This window comes from Hylobates moloch, unplaced genomic scaffold, assembly GCF_009828535.3.
Source record: "Hylobates moloch isolate HMO894 unplaced genomic scaffold, HMol_V3 SCAFFOLD_1, whole genome shotgun sequence".
NCBI lineage: Eukaryota > Metazoa > Chordata > Mammalia > Primates > Hylobatidae > Hylobates > Hylobates moloch.
Genome location: NW_026652276.1, coordinates 16136367 through 16155134, shown reverse-complemented (window position 1 = coordinate 16155134; position 18768 = coordinate 16136367). Strand labels below are relative to the sequence as shown.

At 38.2% G+C, this 18768-nt stretch overlaps 1 protein-coding gene across 7 annotated transcripts in view; it reads left to right on the top strand.

Annotated features, from left to right (window-relative positions):
• Positions 1-18768, top strand: part of NYAP2 (neuronal tyrosine-phosphorylated phosphoinositide-3-kinase adaptor 2) — a 335656-nt gene that overhangs the window by 272133 nt on the left and 44755 nt on the right. The window lies entirely within an intron of this gene.

The following is an 18768-nucleotide window of genomic DNA, read 5'->3' as shown; positions in this document are numbered from 1 at the left end:
AGCGAAATCTCCAAAGTTGACATGAGGTTGGGAAAGTAACTCCTGGAAGAAAGCTAAGTTCCATTCATTGGTTATTATATTTTTATGGACCATGGACTAGTACCATGGGACATCAGCCCTGCAGCTGTGCATGTGAGCAAGTGTCTGTGAATATTAACACTTGAGCGCATCGAACCCTTTCCATATTCTGAAAAGAAAATATATCCTTGCCCACACATGCACACATAGATATCAGCTTCCAGAGTACTGTTGCAGATTTAACCAGCAACACAAAAGACCAAGATGTATTCACCAAAATGTATCTGGCTTCTGGACTTCCACAGAATCCTACGAACAGACACTTTAAAGTGGGAGGGGGGGAACCCCAACTGTACTGTCATTTCAAAGCATTTGTTTTCTAAAGTAAATGCTGCATTAGAGCTAGTTAATAATCCCTAGTTGTCAGCTATTTTGACAGGGATGGTATTTGGAATGCTGCATTTAATGACTTCGTTCCCAGAAAAATGAGAAAGTTATTTGAAGGACCAAAAGGTGGCAAGAGTAATCCTACCCAACCCAATCAACTTTGCATATGAAAGGTGTAGAGGCTTTTCCGGAGAAACCGACAGAGCTGAAGTTGCTTATCATTCAAAGAATGATCTAGGAAGGAGCACAATCTGTACTGTCACTCGTCTGATATAAACCTAAATAATGAAACAAGGGACCTACACTTGGAGAAAGCGAATACTCATATATGACGATTGCAGTCTCCAGGCCTGGTGAAATTTCCAAGTATTTTGATTTCTACATCCATATAAAATAAATAATGAATACAAAAGCACACTTTAGACCAGAAGGGTTAAATGTGTTCATTTTCAGTCATTTGTTTATTCAAAACATGGGCTATTTTTAACATTTTCTTTGAGCAAAAAGTACAAAGCACTGTTTTTACTGTAAACATGCATGGAGCACTAGGGAGAAGCAAGATGGGCCCAGGACACCAGTACAGAAGGGGACTGGGGCCACTCCAGCATCTTTATGATTTGTGCTTTTTTTCTCTTGAGTCCAAACAAGTCTCACAAGACGACTCTGCAGTTTGATCGCAGGTTTAGTGTCTCTCACCCATTTTCCCAGCTCCAGCCTCTAAAACTCAACCTCTGTTCCCAGATCCATTCTTCACAGCAGCAAAAGAGTGATCGTAGTTGACTTTCTCCATGCAAAATACTTAAGGGTGCTCACTGCCCGCAGCATGAATCATGAACAACTTTGCTTGGATTTCAAGGCCCTGTGTGACCTGGCCCTGGTCTTCCTGTTCAGCTTCCTTATCCATTACCTGCCTCCATTCACCCGCTACACCTCAGGCTCATCCACACACCCACCACAGTTCTTTCTGTCTCACTTTTTTTTTTTTTTTTTTTCTGAGACAGAGTCACTGTGTCACCCAGGCTGGAATGCAATGACGTGATCTCGGCTCACTGCAACCTCCACCTCCCAGGTTCAAGTGATTCCCCTGCCTCAGCCTCCCAGGTAGCTGGGATTACAGGTGCACACCACCATGCCTGGCTCATTTTTGTATTTTTAGTAGAGATGGGGTTTCACCATGTTGGCCAGGATGGTCTTGATCTCTTGACCTTGTGATCTGCCTGCCTCAGCCTCCCAAAATGCTGGGATTACAGGCATGAGCCACTGCACCCGGCCCTGTCTCACTTTTAAATATGTCTGGCACGCCTCCAAGAGTTGCCTGACTCTTCCTTCTTCTTGGAACACCCTTCCTAGTCCTTGACTCCCGGCAAACTATTGCTTATTTGTCAAGTCTGGGATGAAGTGTGCTCTCCCAGCCACAAGGCTTTTTTATCTTTCTCAAGCAGCTCTCCCTTCTCTGTCTCTTCCCTGTACTTACCGTCGTAACCATGAAAGGCCTTATTTTTGCATCAGAGAGGAACTCTATTACACAGTAAAGCAGTGTGGGGAAAGTCAAGTTAAGTAAATTTCTCTACTATCTGAGTTTCAAATTTGTTGATGTGCAGTGGAAATTGCAAAACGAGGGATATAATATTGCTTATGTTTCTCAAATATATCCGACCATGGAATGCTTTTTTCATTTTTGCAAGGAGCATGTATTGATTCCAAAAATTCAGCTTACAATTGTTTGCATTAGAATGGAGGCTTCTTGAGGGCTAGGAATGTCTATTTTTATCCTGGATATCTCTTGCTGTCTCAATACATATTGAATGAATAAATAAATGCTAAGAGTGGAAACGGATTAGCATGTCATTGTATAACTGTTATAATAACTTGCAGACACATTGGGACTGTTGACTGTGGCTCTGCGCACAGTCATCACATAGGCCCACCTCAGCTAGTTACTTACCAGTTTTACCTACTTACCGAGGATGAAAGAGAAAAATTAGAGAATAGAACTGTAATGCGGCCGGGCGCGGTGGCTCATGCCTGTAATCCCAGCGCTTTGGGAGGCAGAGGTGGGTGGATCACGAGGTCAGGAGATTGAGACCATCCTGGCGAAAATGGTGAAACCCCGTCTCTACTAAAAATACAAAAAAGTTAGCCGGGCATGGTGGCGGGCGCCTGTAGTCCCAGCTACTCGGGAGGCTGAGGCAGGAGAATGGTGTGAACCCAGGAGGCGGAGCTTGCAGTGAGCCGAGATCGCGCCACTGCACTCCAGCCTGGGCGACAGAATGAGACTCCATCTCAAAAACAAACAAACAAAAAACCCCCAAAGGTTTATGAATATTAGGAGAAACTGTCATGGAAACCATTCTAGAAAGACATTCCATACTCGAGTGATACAAGTATATATTTAAGGCAGAACATGAACTATGATTGGAGTAAATTAAGACATTTATAGTCTCTGAAAACAGAAGGGATTATGAAGCCTTCTCTCCACAAATAATATAGAATTTTACCTTTGCAAATAGCACAAACCTTACATAATTTCTCCATACATTTTACTTAACTTTATTTAGATTTTCTTTTTACAAAATTTTGCGTAAGTTTATTGAAGCTGAACTTTTCTCTCTTTTTTTTTTTTTCTATAGTTCTGCCCTGGCTTTGCTGAGCAGGTTCCCTAAACACATGGAGACCTCCTCCTTGGGTGATTTAGCACTTGTTACATGCCCATAGAATCTGTAAAAATACTCTTGCAGCTAAATTCAAATACAAAGGCAAAAAGAAAAAATGTTTTTAAGTGTGAAAACCCCCAGTGACAAACAGCTGTTCGCTACTACAGTTTATTGAACCAAAAGAAGATCTCTCCCCTTCCTGTCCTGCTGGTCTTCTCAATAGGAGTCACAAAAATGGAGCGTTTTAACACAGCTGATGAACAGTCTCATGAGCTGCGTGAAGATTTGCTAAATCTGCCAGGAGAGGGCAGCACACCATCTTTCCCAACTCTTTTTTTTTTTTTGAGACCAAAAAAAAAAAAAAAGGAGTTCAAGACCAGTCTGACCAACAGGGTGAAACCCCGTCTCTACTAAAAATACAAAAATTAGCCGGATGTGGTGGTGCGCACCTGTAATCACAGCTACTCAGGAGGCTGAGGCAGGAGAATCGCTTGAACCTGGGAGGCAGAGGTTGCGGTGAGCTGAGATTGTGCCACTGCACTCCAGCCTGGGCAACAAAGCAAGACTCCATCTGAAAAAAAAAAAAAACAACAAAAAAACCCACCACCCAGATAGACAGGAGGTGAGGAAGTGAGGCAAATGGGGTGGCCTAGAGTAGAGCACATCACGACCTTCTTTCCCTCTTATCCCGTTCCCTCCCTCTCAGCTACTCCCAGGGGCTTTGGGTGGAGTGGCTAGACCTGGGGAAAAAGGGTACCCTGGAGGATGCTGTTAGGTGCAAACTTTCTAATGCTGCTCTGGCAACCTTAGATGCCACAGCTCTGAGAACAATCATCTGGGGTCTCAGCAAAAGGGTAGGGTGAGTAAAATTAACTTTGGGCCAATTTACCTTTTTCTTCTCTCTCCAAAGCCTCCACGTGCTAAAGCCACCTACTTTAATGCCAAATTGCTCACCCCATATGTCCCATGTCACCTATGTAGCCTACCTTCTCTTGCACCACCAAGCAAATACCAATAACTGACATATATCACTGTCATTGACATTTTGCAGTTATCAACATTAGTACTTGTTGACAAAAAGACTCAAGCTCTGTAAAAGATTTGAAGAGATTTATTCTGAGCCAAATATGAGTGACCATGACCTGTGACACAGCCCTCAGGGGTCCTGAGAACATGTGCCCAGTGTGGTTGGGGTGCATCTTGCTTTTATACATTTTAGGGAGGCGTGAGACATCAATGAAATACATTGAAAAAATACATTGGTTTGGTTCAGAAACGTGAGACAACTCAAAGGCTGGGCAGGGTTGGGGGGATGGTTCCAGGCTACAGATAAATTTCAACATTTTTTTATTGATAATTGGTTGAGTTTGTTTAAAGACTTGAGATCAATAGAAAGGAAATATTCAGGTTAAGATAAAAGATTGTGGAGACCAAGGTTCTTTTGATGTCTTAAAGTGGCTGCCCTTAGAGACAATAGATGACAAATTGTTTCTTATTTGGACCTTTAAAAAGTACTGGATTCTTAATCTTTTCAGGATTGGGAGGGCCTGAAAGAAAAAGATGTAGCTACCTTAATAGAGATTCTTTACAGATACACATTCGCCCCTCTCCATGCCCACCCCCCCACCGCCCCCCCACACACACAGAGGACAGCTTTGCAGGACCATTTCAAAATATGGCAAAGAAACATGTTTTGGGGTAAAATATTTTGACTTTCTTCTTTGTCATGTAATGTTATGCCAGGGTCAGATTGGAAAGTAAGTTACGGTATATAGGGTTAAAAAAAAACATTCTGATGAGAATTTATGGCATGACTCTCCAGACCCGTTAGATAGGAATTTGTGCAAGCTAAAAAAATCAGAGCTTAGTCCTCAGACTTCAGAGTTTATAAATTGCCTTCATGTGTTCAGCCAACAAATGCTTGTTGTGTACTGCTAAACATCAGATATTCTGCTAGATGCTTGAGTTTGAAGATGGTTGATACAACAAACTCTTGTGTTCAAAGAAATTTCAGCCTGATAAAGAAGTCAAATACATGTGCGTGAATATATAAATATAAATATAATATATATTTAATAAGAGTGGGTGGAAGGCCTTTACAGTCAGATGTAAGACAATTTACAAAGGAGTGAGAAGTCTGAAGTCATACAATTTGTCAGAGAAATGCAAGCAGTTTAGCATTATAGGATTAACAAATGTTGAGGCGGGAAAAATTGTAGAAAAATGATTAGGGGATGAAGAGCATGTGGCAATGCTCTGGGAGAATTAGGAACCATAAGCATGATCATTATTACTCCCATTTTGAGGAAGCTGATTCACGTAGAAAGTCAAGTCAACAGAAATTTGCTAAGGAGCTGTCTCCTTTTAATTTAAATTCTGATTCCCTGAGATCATCTCACTTAAGCCTCAGATGACAGGGGGATTGTAGAAGACAGCCCTTCCCTGAACAATTAGCATTACAAAAGAGGGCATTCTTCACCCAAATGAATCTTCAATGGATAGAATACCTAAGAGCAATCATTTGTTTCATATTTTCCTTTTGAAAATACTTAATGGAGATACCTTAATAGAGATTCTTTACAGATGCACAGTTGGAAGACTAGTATAATGTGTGTACTTTTAAACACACACAGTTTTTTTTAAAATCATGTCACTTCATCTCTGAATATTTGAACATGACTATCCTAAGACCAAGTGTATTCTGCTAAGCAATCAAACTCAAAAAAGCAGTCAGGTAATTTATAATAATTCACTACTATCTACTATCATCTAATATAAAGGGAATCCTCAAATCTCTACAAGGGCCCCAATATTACACCCCTCCCCAATCTGGGATCCAATCAAAGATACGACATCACATATAGTTTTCAGCTTCTTTGTTTCTCCAAATCTCCTGAATTGCAAATACTTCCCAACCTCATTAGTCTTTCAAGATAACTGACATTTTCAGAGTCCACAACAATTTTGCTTTTTTTCCAGAATGTCCCTTACTTTAATTTGTCCGATTGTTCTCTTGTGATTAGATTTGAGTTCATCACGCTTAGCAAGAAAACTACATGTGATGACCTTCTCCCAGAGTCACACAGCCTATGACATCAGTTGATTCATCACTGGGACTGATGTTTGAACACAACATCAGTAAGACTCTCTCCTCTAGATTTGTCCACGCCAACTACTCTGCGTACCAGGAGGCTGAGGCCATGGGGGCTGCCTTAGAGTTTTCCATTAGAGAATCAGATCAGTGGATTGAGTATATTATGTTTCTTATATTTTCTCTTAGAAAAAGAAGAAATCTAAATATGTTTTATCGATGTCTAAATATATTTGACCTAATGTTTTCTCATGTGACCATCACAACAGTCCCGCAAATCATAATCATTACTCCATCTCTGATGAGAAAACTGAGAAACAAAAGGCCAAGTGAAATCTCAAGTTCACAGAGTGAGTAATGGCAGATCTGGGACTTGAACTCCTCTCTTCTCACTCTCAATGCACTGTTTTTTCCTGTGTGTGTCTGCTGCACGCTCCTGGGTGTTACAGAGCAAACACATACTGAAAATTTTCTATGCAGTTCATCACCACTAGAGGGAGGGAGAGGATCTCCAAAGTTAACATGTCTATATTCATTTGGGCTAGAAATTATTTGACAAGTCAAACTATTAATGTAAGGTAATTACATACAGAGGAATGAATAAAGAAAAAAAATTGTGTTCCAATTGGTGTCCCCTGCTTTTTTTTTTTTTTTTGCTGCTAATAGCTTAAAATTGATTGCATGTGCATTAACTACAGACATAATAGAGGATGATTAAGAACAAGTATGAATACCAAAAAACTACATAATGAATGTCTGACTCATATTTTATTTACAGTGAGCTTTCAGGCAGGAACATGCAGTTGGTTGTTCTTTTACAATGTATGTTATCTACCTGAGGCATAAAGCATGTGGTACATGAACATACAGAGCAGATGTTAATTATTACTATTTTTCATGAGTCTATCTCTTCCTTTTTACAAAAGAGATCAGAAGTCATTATGGCACGTGAATTTGGTTTTTATTACTCTGTATTGTTTTAAAATGAAAGTCCTCAACATAGGTTTCTGCACATCGCATCTTTACCTACCACAAATAAGATACCATTGTTTAATTCATCCCTTAAAAGCTCATTCGTATGGACAAAAATGGGCAAAGCTAATCTCTATATGTTTCAACTGATTATGTGTTATAAAAATAAACCCTAGCTAGAGATAAAACTGGCAGCTTACATTTTCAACTACTTATTTTTCTTAATTACAACTTAAAAAATCATTTAGTGAGAAATAAAAGAAAGAAAGAAATGCAATATTGTAATGTCAACTCTATGAAAACAAGTATCTAGAATGTTCTGGGAAGAGCTCAGTTTGTTCTATAATTTGAAAACCACGGGGAACTGCTAAAGTGAGTGACAAAAAAATCAAAATTTTATTAATATCTAAAATGCTGAAATGGAGAAAATTCAAAGTAGCATTCAGTTCAGTAGGGGAAAATGTGTGATTATATTAGACTTTAAAAAGAGAAAAATAACAATTTTTATTTCCGTTCTGTCCAGCAGTCAGACGATGTGCAAAGGGCAAGAAGGTTAAATAAATAGATACGATTGTTCCAAAGCCTCAAGTTGCTTGAAGGCAGTGTGAGCACACCTCCTCTAAGGAGAGTTGGGTTGTTATGAAGTACACCCAGGTTGCAGCGATTCACCCTACATGAGGGGAAGATGAAGAGCTCTTCAAATGAAGAAATGTGCCTTGCACATTCTGGCCCATTAAAACACTTTCTGCTCCAAACAGAAGTGGTATTTGCAGGCCCTACTTTGGAAAGTTTTATAGATACGTCATGATGACTTCCTCTGACCAAATCCATTTCCTACAATCTTGCTATGGTTCTGTATCCTTGGCCTTCGCGGTTGGTGTACATAGATGCCAAGGAATAAAAAGGATAACAGCCATCTGGTTCTCATCTCAACCAAAGAGGCAGGTTTAACTAGAGGAAATGGGTGCATGCTCGTGTGTCAAGTTACTTTTATTAGACCTGAAAGCAGAACCCTGGAATGTTGTACGGGGAGAGGTCATGGAGTCTTTCCTTTGGAGACCTTTAAAACCACAGTAAATTTCCATATTGGTGAGGTGATACTAGTGTGGTTCTGCCTAAGAGAAGGGAAAGGATTACTAAATGAGTCTTTAGGCCATTTCAATGTAATTCTGCAGGAAACTCTAAAAAAGACCCTTACAAATTAATGGTCTTGGTTATGATTTTTATAGCCTTATGTCACCACGAAGGGGTGCTATTGCATTACTTTATGTCCTTCCTGGGAAAATGTCTTCAGTAGTTTCCAAAAAAAAAAAAAAAAAAAATTCCTACGTAGGATTTCAGCAATCATTCTGGCAGCATCAAGCAGTAATTCATTGTTTATCGTGTGTTTTGGAATGACAGGGATCTGGATTAAAATCAATATTGCTAAGATTTCTTTGGATTGTTTACAGACATACCTTGGAGATATCATGGGTTCAGTTCCAGACCATGGCAATATAGTGAATATTGCAATAAAGCAAGTCTCAATAATTTTTTGGTTTTCCAGTACATAGAAAAATTATTTTTACATTATAATCCAGTCTATTAAGTATAAACATTATGTCTAAACAATGTACATACCTTAATTAAAAAAATACTTCATTGCTAAAAAATGCTGATGCTCATCTGAGCCTGCATCGAGTCCTATATTTTCGCCAGTAGAAGGTCTTCTCAGTGTTGATGGCTGCTGACTGATAAGGGTGGTGGTTGCTGAAGGTTGGGGTGGCTGTGGCAATTTCTTAAAATAACACAACAGCAAAGTTTTCCACACCAATTGAACTCTTCCTTTTAGAAAAGATTCCTCTGTAGAATGCAACGCTGTTATTTTTTTTTTTCTTTTTCCATCCTTTACCTATGCCAAACCAGGTGATGCTGTTTGAGAACATCTTCCCCGGAGTAGAATTAAAGTCATTTCTCTCAAACCCTGACACTGCTTTATCAACAAAGCTTATGTGATATTCTAAGTCCTTTCTTGTCATTTCCACAATGTTCACAGCACCTTTACCAGGGGTGCGTTTCATCTCAAGAAACCACTTTCTTTGTTCATCCCTAAGGAGCAACTCATCATGTGTTCAAGTTTTATCATGAGATTGCTGCAATTCAGTTACTTCTTCAAGCTCCCTTTCTAATGCTAGTTCTCTTGTTATAATTTATACTTTACCACATCTGCAGTCCACTGAGGTCTTCAGTGCCTCAAAGTCATCCAGAAGGTTGATACCAACTTCTTCCAAATTTCTGTTCATGTTGATATTTCGAACTCTTCGCATGAATGACAAGTGTTCTTAATGATATCTAGAGTGGTGAATCCTTTCCAGAACTTTTTAAGGTACTTTTTTTTTTTTTTTTTTACCAAATTTATCAAATGAATCACAATCTGTGGCAGCTATAGCCTTATGAGATAGATTTCTTAAATAACAAGATTTCAAAGTCAAAATTACTCCTTGATTCATGGCTTTAGAATGAATGTTATCTTAGCAGGCATAAAAATATTAATCTCCTTGTACATCTCCATGAGAGCTATTAGAGCTATTGAGTGACCAGGTGCATTGTCAATGAACAGTAATATTTTGAAAGGAATTCTTTTTTTTTCTGTGCAGTAGGTCTCAACATGGGCTTTAAATATTCAATAAATAATGCTGTAAACAGATGAACTGTCATCCACACTTTGTTTTTTCATTTCTAGAGCACAGGCAGAGTAGGTTTAGCATAATTCTTGAGGGCCTTAATATTTTGAAATAGTAAATGAGCATTGGCTTCAACTTAAAGTCACTAGCTGCATTAACTCCTAACAAGAGAGTCAGCATGTCCTTTGAAACCAGGTATTGACTTCTCTCTAGCTAGGAAAGCTCTAGATGGCATCTTCTTCCAACAGAAGGCTGTTTCTTCTACATCGAAAGTCTTTTTAGTATAGCCACCTTCATCAGTTATTTTAGCTAGATGTTCTGGATAACTTACTGCTTCACCTTGCACTTTTATGTTATGAAAATGCCTACTTTCTTTAAACCTAATCAACCAATCTCTGCTGGCTGCAAACTTTTCTTCCATAGGTCAATCACCTACTTCAGCCTTCATATAACTGATGAGTTAAAGCATTGCTCTGAATTAATCTTTGGCTTAAGAGAATGTGTGGCTGGTTTAATCTTCTACCCACACCACTAAAACTTTCTCCATATCAGCAAGAAGGCTGTTCAAATACTAAGTGCGGTAACACTTGTAATTTCCTTTAAGAATTTTTCCTTTGCATTCACAACTTGGGTAACTACTGGCAATAAGAAATGTGGCATTTGGCCTATATTGGCTTTTGACTTGCCTTCCTCACTAAGCTTAATCATTTCTACCTTTTGATTCAAAGTGAGTAATGTGCAGCTTTTCCTTTCACTTGAGCACTTAGAGTCCATTGTGAGGGTTATTAATTGGCCTAATTTCAACATTGTCATGTCTCAGGGAAGAGGGAGGCCTGAGGAGAGGAAGAAAGACGGAGGATATTTGGTTGGTGGAGCAGTGAGAACACATAAAGCACTAACTGATTAAGTTTGCCATCTTATATGGGCATGGTTCGTGGTGCCCCCAAGCAATTACAATAGTGACATCAAAGGCAATCACAGATCACCATAAACAGATATAATGTTTTAGTCTGTTCTCACACTGTTGATAAAAACATACCCGAGACTGGGAAAAAAAAAAAAAGAGGTTTAATGGACTTATAATTCCGCATGGCTGAGGAGGCCTCACAATCATGGTGGAAAGCAAGGAGGAACAAGTCATGTCTTACATGGATGGTGGCAGGCAAAGAGAGAGTTCTTGCAGGGAAACTCCCCCTATGGAACCATGGGACCTGGTGAGACTTATTTACTATCACGAGAACGGCACGGGAAAGACCTGCCCCCATGCTTCAATTACCTCCCAGCGGGTCCCTCCCACAACACATGGAAATTCAAGATGAGATTTGGTTGGGAGATATGGTTTGAGCCAAACCATATCATATAATAATACTGAAGAAGTTTGAAATACTGTGAGAATTATCAAAATTTGACAAAGAAACAATAAGTGATCACATAGTGTTGGAAAAACGGTGACAACAGACTTGCTTGACAGAGGTTTGCCTCAAATCTTCAATTTATTTAAAAAAATGCAATGTCTATAAAGCACAATAAAGCAAAGCACAATAAAACAAGGTAAGCTTATGTAACCATTTCTTTAGAAAAATACACACAATCTTTGGATTATTGCTGTGCATTCATTACAAACTACACTTTTTAAAGTTTTCTTTAGGCAGTGATGGGTGATATTGTTCTTACCTTGACCACTGTAAATCAAATTAACGTCTTATGCTACGGTCATATAACCCTTTTGGGGTTAGGATTCTGGTATTAATGAGCAATTGTTAGATCTGCAGGATAGTCAGAAAGCTCAATCTTCTTTGAGAAATGATACGTGGTAAAACAAGAACATTCAGCCTGTGACTCCAGCAATAGTACCTCCTATCCACTCTTCTCTGGCAGGGAGTATGAAAAGAACAAAGCAGTCTACAGTCCTGTATGTACTCACTACCAACAGTCCTCTGTTTCCCTTTTATCTCGGGTACAATGACAAAGCAGGCTGTCTGTTCCTGACCCAGATGGACTTCAGAACTGTAGCTCACAAATTTGCCCTGTGATGAGCAGAGGACCCCATTCAGGGCTGAGGAAGTCAGGTGAAGCCACAAAGCTTAGAGTCTTAAATCTCCTGAGCTGAGTCTAAAAGAGTTTCAGGAAGTAGCTTTCTGCTCTGAGAGCTGTGGAGTACAGAGAGAAAAAAAAAAGTAAAAAACTTTCATTTCTTCTGACAAGACTTTGATGAGGAGACTGGGGACTTGAAGATAATGTAACCTGTAGAGAGTTGGGGCTTTGATTACATATTAGGTTGTGGTATTTGGAGTTGGGGGTTAAAAATGTGTTCTGACATGCCGTACAAAGAAGGGCTATGTTTTCTGGTGTTGCAAGTGAAATTAATTTCAAAATAGCTGAGGGTTTATTAGTCCCCCCAGAAGAGTTTAACATCCCTTTATCTAGAAGCTTTGCTGTGGCTGTAGGAAGGGTTAGTCTGTTTGGAAAAATTGACAAGGAATCTTTGTGTTTATATTTGCCCGTTGGGACTTTGACTTGTGAGTATGTGAGGGGCAGAAGTGTGTTAAGGTGCTACAGTGATTAGCGGAGAAGCTAGACACATGCAAAGTCAATCAGCAGAGGGTGCAGGAAAACTGCCCTCAATCCAGAATCACCATCCTATGACCATGACCCCCGACATGTCATTACTCTGTTGATTTTTCTCCTTTCCTGGAGACCAGGAAGCCCCTCAATATTTGTCAAAAGTGGAATATATGTTTTATCACATATGTTGAACCTCATCTATTTGTAGATTCTCCTGGAGGCAGTATGTTGAGGGAAGAGGAGGTTAAATTTGGTCACAATAGGAGTGTTGGGAAGATCTGTCGATATTTGCCAAAAGCATGAGGTCACCAGTATTCAGGGAATTTGAAAAGGGGGTGTATTTTGAATGTTATATTTCCAGTAACATGCTGATTTTAGAGTAGATCATGTGTCAGCAAAGTGAAGGGCAAGCCCCCCGTCTTATGTGTTAACAGGAAAGAAAGGATGAAATTCTTAATATCTATAGGAAAATGAATGTGTATCCATTACTACCTTCTCAAATTACTTAACTAGAAATTTTTTACAAGCCACATATGTCATATTAGTGATTTTTTCATAATTTATTGTTTACTAGTGGTGAAAGAGTTTCCATTATACTTTTTAACAATTTCAACTTTTATTAAACTTTAAAGTATACATATACACATTTGTTGCATGGGTAAATTGCCGATGCTGAGACTTGAGGTCCCAATGATCCCATCACCCAGGTAGTAAGCATAGTACCCAACAGGCAGTTCTTCAGCTCACACCCCCACCTACCTCCCTTCACCGTCTAGTGATCCCCAGTGTCTATTGTCCCTATCTATACATTCATGTGTATTCAGTGTTTAGCTCCGACTTATAAGTGAGAACATGCAATATTTGACTTGCTATTATTGCCAATAGCTTGCCTAGGATAATGGCCTCCAGCTTCATCCATATTGCTGCAAAGGACATAATTTTGTTCTTTTTTATGGCTTCCTAGTATTCCATGGTGTATTTGTACCACATTTTTAAAAAAATCAAATCCATTGTTTATGGGCACTTAGGTTGATTCCATTTCTTTGCTATTGTGAACAGTGCTACAATGAACATATTGTGCATATGTCTGATAGAATGTTTTCCTGTGGGAATACACCCAGTAGTGGGGTTATTAGCTCAGTTGGTAGTCCTATTATAAGTTCTTTGAGAAATCTCTGAGTTGGAACCAACCCAAATGTCCAACAACGATAGACTGGATTAAGAAAATGTGGTACATATACACCATGGAATACTATGCAGCCATAAAAATCGATGAGTTCATGTCCTTTGTAGGGACATGGATGAAACTGGAAAACATCATTCTCAGTAAACTATCACAAGGACAAAAACCCAAACACCGCATGTTCTCACTCATAGGTGGGAATTGAACAATGAGAACTCATGGACACAGGAAGGGGAACATCACACTCCGGGGACTGTTGTGGGTTGGGGGGAGGGGTAGGGACAGCATTAGGAGATATACCTAATGCTAAATGACATGGATACATATGTAACAAACCTGACATTGTGACATGTACCTAAAACCTAAGTTTATAATAAAAAAAATTTAAAAAAATGTTTAACAGTGGCAACCATGTGTAAGCATTCTCTTTTCTCTGCTCCCTTGCCAGCATCTGTAGTTTTGTGATTTTTTAATAGTCACCATTCCAATTGATGTGAGATGGTAACTCATCATGGTTTTGACTTGCATTTCTCTGATGATTAGTGATCTTAAACACTTTTGTATATGTTTGTTGGCCACTTGTGTGCCTTCTTTTGAGAAATATCTATTCATGTCCTTTGCTTATTTTTCATTGGGATTTTTTTGCTTTTGTTTTTGTTTTGTTTTTGTTTTTTGCTTGTTGATTTAAGTTCCTTATAGATTCTGGATATTAGACCTTTGTCAGAGGCACAGTTTATGAATAATTCCTCTCATTCTATATACTGTATGCTTGTTGGTAATTTGTTTTGCTCTGCAGAAGCTCTTAGTTTAACTAGGCCCCACATCAATTTTTGATTTTGTTGTAATTGCTTTTGGGGACTTAGCCATAAATTCTTTGCCAAAACCTAGGTTGAGAATGGTATTTCCTGTTTTTTTTCTAGGATTTTTATATTCTGAGGTCAGACATTTAAATCTTTAATTCATCTTTAATTAATTTTCACATATGGTGAGAGGTAGGAGTCTAGTTTCATTCTTCCGCATATGGCTAGCCAATTCTTCCAGCACCATTTATTGAATAGGGAATCCTTTCTCCATTGCCTATTTTTGTTAATTTTATTGAAGATTATATGGTTGTAGACTGGGCAAGTTACAAAAGAAAGAGATTTAATGGGACTTACAGTTCCACATGGCTGGGAAGGCCTCACAATCATGGTGAAAGGCAACGAGGAGCAAGTTCATCTTACATGGATGGCAGCAGGCAAAGAGAGAGCTTGTACAGAGCAACTTCTATTTTAAAAACCATAAGATCCTGTGAGACCCATTCACTATCACAAGAACAGCACAGGAAAGGCCTACCCCTATGATTCAATCATCTCCCACCAGATCCCTCTCACAACATGTGGAAATTATGGGAGCCACAAGATAAGATTTGGTTGGGGACACAGAGCCAAACTATATCAAGTACTATGCTGTTTTGATTACTGTAGTTTCATAGTATAGTTTGAACTCAGGCAATGTGATACCTCTAGCGTTATTCTTTTTGGTTAGAATTGCTTTGACTATTTGGGTTCTTTTTTTGTTCCAAATGAATTTTAGAATAGATTTTTCTAATTCTGTGAAAAATGATATTGGCATTTTGATAGGGATAGTATTGAATGTGTAAGTTGCCTTAGGCAGTATGGCCGTTTTAACTATACAGATTCTTCCAACCCATGAGCATGGAATAATTTTCTATTTATTTGTATTAGAGAGTCTCTGATTTTTTTGAGCAGTGTTTTGTAGTTTTCCTTGTAGAGATCTTTCACCTTCTTGGTTAGATGGATTTCTATGTATTTAATTTTATTTGTGGCTATTATAAATGGGATTATGTTCTTGATTTGGTTCTAAGCTAGAATATTATTGGTGTATAAAAATGCTACTCATTTTTGCACATTGGTTTTGTATCCTGAAACTTTCCTAAAGTTATTTATCAGTTCCAGGAGCCTTTTGGTGGAGTCTTTAGGGTTTCCTATGCATAGAATCATATCTTTGGCAAAGAGAGAATAGTTTTACTTCTTTTCCTGTTTGGATGTGTTTTATTTATTTCTCTTTTCTGATTTACCCTGGCTAGGACTTCCAGTACTGTGTTGAATAGAGTGATGAGAGTGGGCATCCTGATCTGCTTCCAGTCCTCAAGGGGAGTGGTTCCAGCTTCTGCCCATTTGGCATGATGTTGACTGCAGGTTTGTCATAGATGGTTCTTATTATTTTGAAGTATGTTCCTGCAATGCTTAATCTGTTGAGGATTTTTTATCATGAAGGGATATTGGATTTTATTGAAGTCTTTCTCTGCATCTATTGAGATGAGCATATGGTTTTTGTTTTTGATTCTGTTTGTGTGGTGAATCATATTTATTGATTTGCGTATGTTGATCCAACATTGCATCCCAGAAATAAAACCTTCTTGATCAACTTAAATTAACTTTTTGAAGTGCTACTGGATTTGGATTGTTAGCATTTTGTAGTGGTTCTTTGTGTCCATGATCATCAGGGATATTGGCATGAAATTTACTTTTTTTATTGTGTCTCTGCCAGATTTTGGTATCAGGATGAGGCTGGCTTTTTAGAATGAGTTAGGGAGAAACTCTTCCTCTTTGAATTTTTGGAAAAGTTGCAGGAGGAATGATGTCAGTTCTTCTTTGTGCATATGATAGAATCTGGCTATGAGTCTATCTGGTCCAGGTCTCTTTTTGGTTGGTTATTTTTTTAATTATTGATTCTATTTCCAAACTTCTTATTGGTCTATTCAGGTTTTCACTTTCTTCCTGATTGAATCTTTGGAGGTTGTGTGTTTTCAGGAATTCATCTATTTTGTCTAGATTTTCTAACTTTTACACAGAAGTGCTCAGAATAGTCTCTGAGGATCTTTTGTATTTCTGTGGGAGCGGTTGTAAGGTCATCTTTGTCATTTCTGATTGCATTTATTTGAATCTTCTCTTTTTATCCCCTTTGTTCATCTAGCTAACGATCTATCTATCAATTTATTTATTCTTTTGAAGAACTAACTTGGTTTCATTGATCTTTTGTATGAATTTTTGGGTCTCAATTTCATTGAGTTCTTCTCAGATTTTATTTATGTATTTAATTCTGCCAGCTATGTGGTTGGATTGATCTTTTTCTAGTTCCTCTCATTGCATCCCTTACACTTCTCAAAACTTAGAACCAATTAATAGCAGTATCTTTGAAGAGAAAGTTCTTTCAGTCCTTTTTCTAAAATTTTATTGGAAGAAGGCAATCTTTTCTTCAATATGCTGCATTTTATTTAAAGAGAGTAAAAATAAAGAGAAAGACTTTTCGTTTCTTTCTTGGATGTTACATATACTTGAATTGCATGATAAGGTATCAGATACAAGGTTGAGGGGCCAAGAGGTATTTCAACCGAAATACTAATTTATGAAATGCATTGCCCATGAAGCAGTGAGAATGGATGTAAATGCACGGATATATGGAATTTCTGGGTTTAATCCTGGCTCAATTATCCCCTTGCTGAGTTTCATGGACAAATTATTTAACCTTTCTGACTCAGGTGCCTTATCTGAAAAATAGAGGTAATTAAGATGAGCTGTAATTAGAGTCCTAAAGAGTAGAGGATAATGGTAATTTATGATAAAGTAGATTGATGACATCATTGGTTTTCTTATCGTTGTTCAATCCTCAAAGGACAATGAATACATTATTTTATTCTTATCCCAGCTAAGAAAGAGAGATTAAGTATATTGTATAAGAAACTTGGCAAGTGTTGTTCAGGGGAAAATGTAGCTTAATAAGTATGGACACAATAACAATTGCTTTTGGAATCATGTTCTCACTTTTGAGGAATGCCTTATAAAAGCAAGTACTTTATTTCAGAAAAAAAAGGTAGAAAAGAAAATATTAGTAACACTGTATAATTTCCAGTCATGGCCCTAGAACAAAATTAAAACTAACCACTGAGATGTTTTGCATTAATTATACATGGTGCAGAGAGCATCTTGGTATTTTCAACAATATTACCTACAATGTTCATTAACACACGATAATTATATTTAATTGAAGTACTTCTATTCACCACCCAACAGAATTTCAAACAAAATTTAAATATTGCGAACATGTTGATAATACATTCTCATTTTCAGAGTGGAGTTTCTAATTGTTTTATTTATTTATTTTATTTTATTTTTTTGAGACAGAGTCTCACTCTGTTTCCCAGGCTGCAGTACAGTGGTGTGATCTCAGCTCACTGCAGCCTCCAACACCCTGGTTCAAGCGATTCTCCTGCCTCAGCCTCCAGAGTAGCTGAGATTACAGGCATGCACCACTATTCCCAGCTAATTTTTGTATTTTCAGTAGAGACGGGGTTTCACCATGTTGGCCAGGATGGTCTTGATCTCCTGACCTTGTGATCCGCCTGCCTCGGCCTCCCAAAGTACTGAGATTACAGGTGTGAGCCACTGCACCCGGCCTGATTTAATTTTTTAATCTACTTTATTTTTGACTTTTGTCTTTATTCTAATTTGAAATAATGTATTTGCATGTAGGAAGATGACAACCCTTAGAATCAATCAGCCCTGGCCTAAAGCTTTCTGCCCTTTACCACCCAGCTCTGAGAGTTTCAGTTTCCTCACTTGTAATATATAGTCATAAATATTTTGGTAGATACTGTTACATGAACATATAAGATTAGATGAGATAATCTATGAGATAGATAGCACCGGGTTTAACATACTACGACTGTTCAGTTTCCCTCTTCACACTTTCCCTTGTTGCATATTTCTTGCACACAATCAATGAGAGCTTGGATTCATCAGTTTAGCTACTCACTTGCTCCAAGGCATCAAGTCAATATGTCAGCAGAAGTCATTAAATGTTGTTTTTATGAAAATTGCACAAAGAAGTCTCTCCCTTGTTAAGCAGAATGTAACGTGTTTCTTAAGTTTAGAAGTATAGGAAAATCTCTCAGTTTTCTTATAAGAGGATACCAATAAAGCCTAGGAATAGGTAGTTGATTCTGGTTACACCTAGAAAGGGGTTGCAATCTTATAGAGTAGATTCTGTCCAACTACGGATGCCAAGTATGGCACTGCTCCCTGCATTATTCTACAGGCAATAATTTGCATTTTTCTAGAGTTCTAGTGTTCAGTTTTCTCAAGAAATTCTTTTTTAAAATAATTAAGGAATGTTCTGATAAGAAAACCTTGTAAAGATAGTTATTGCAACTTATATAATGTTATTATAAGG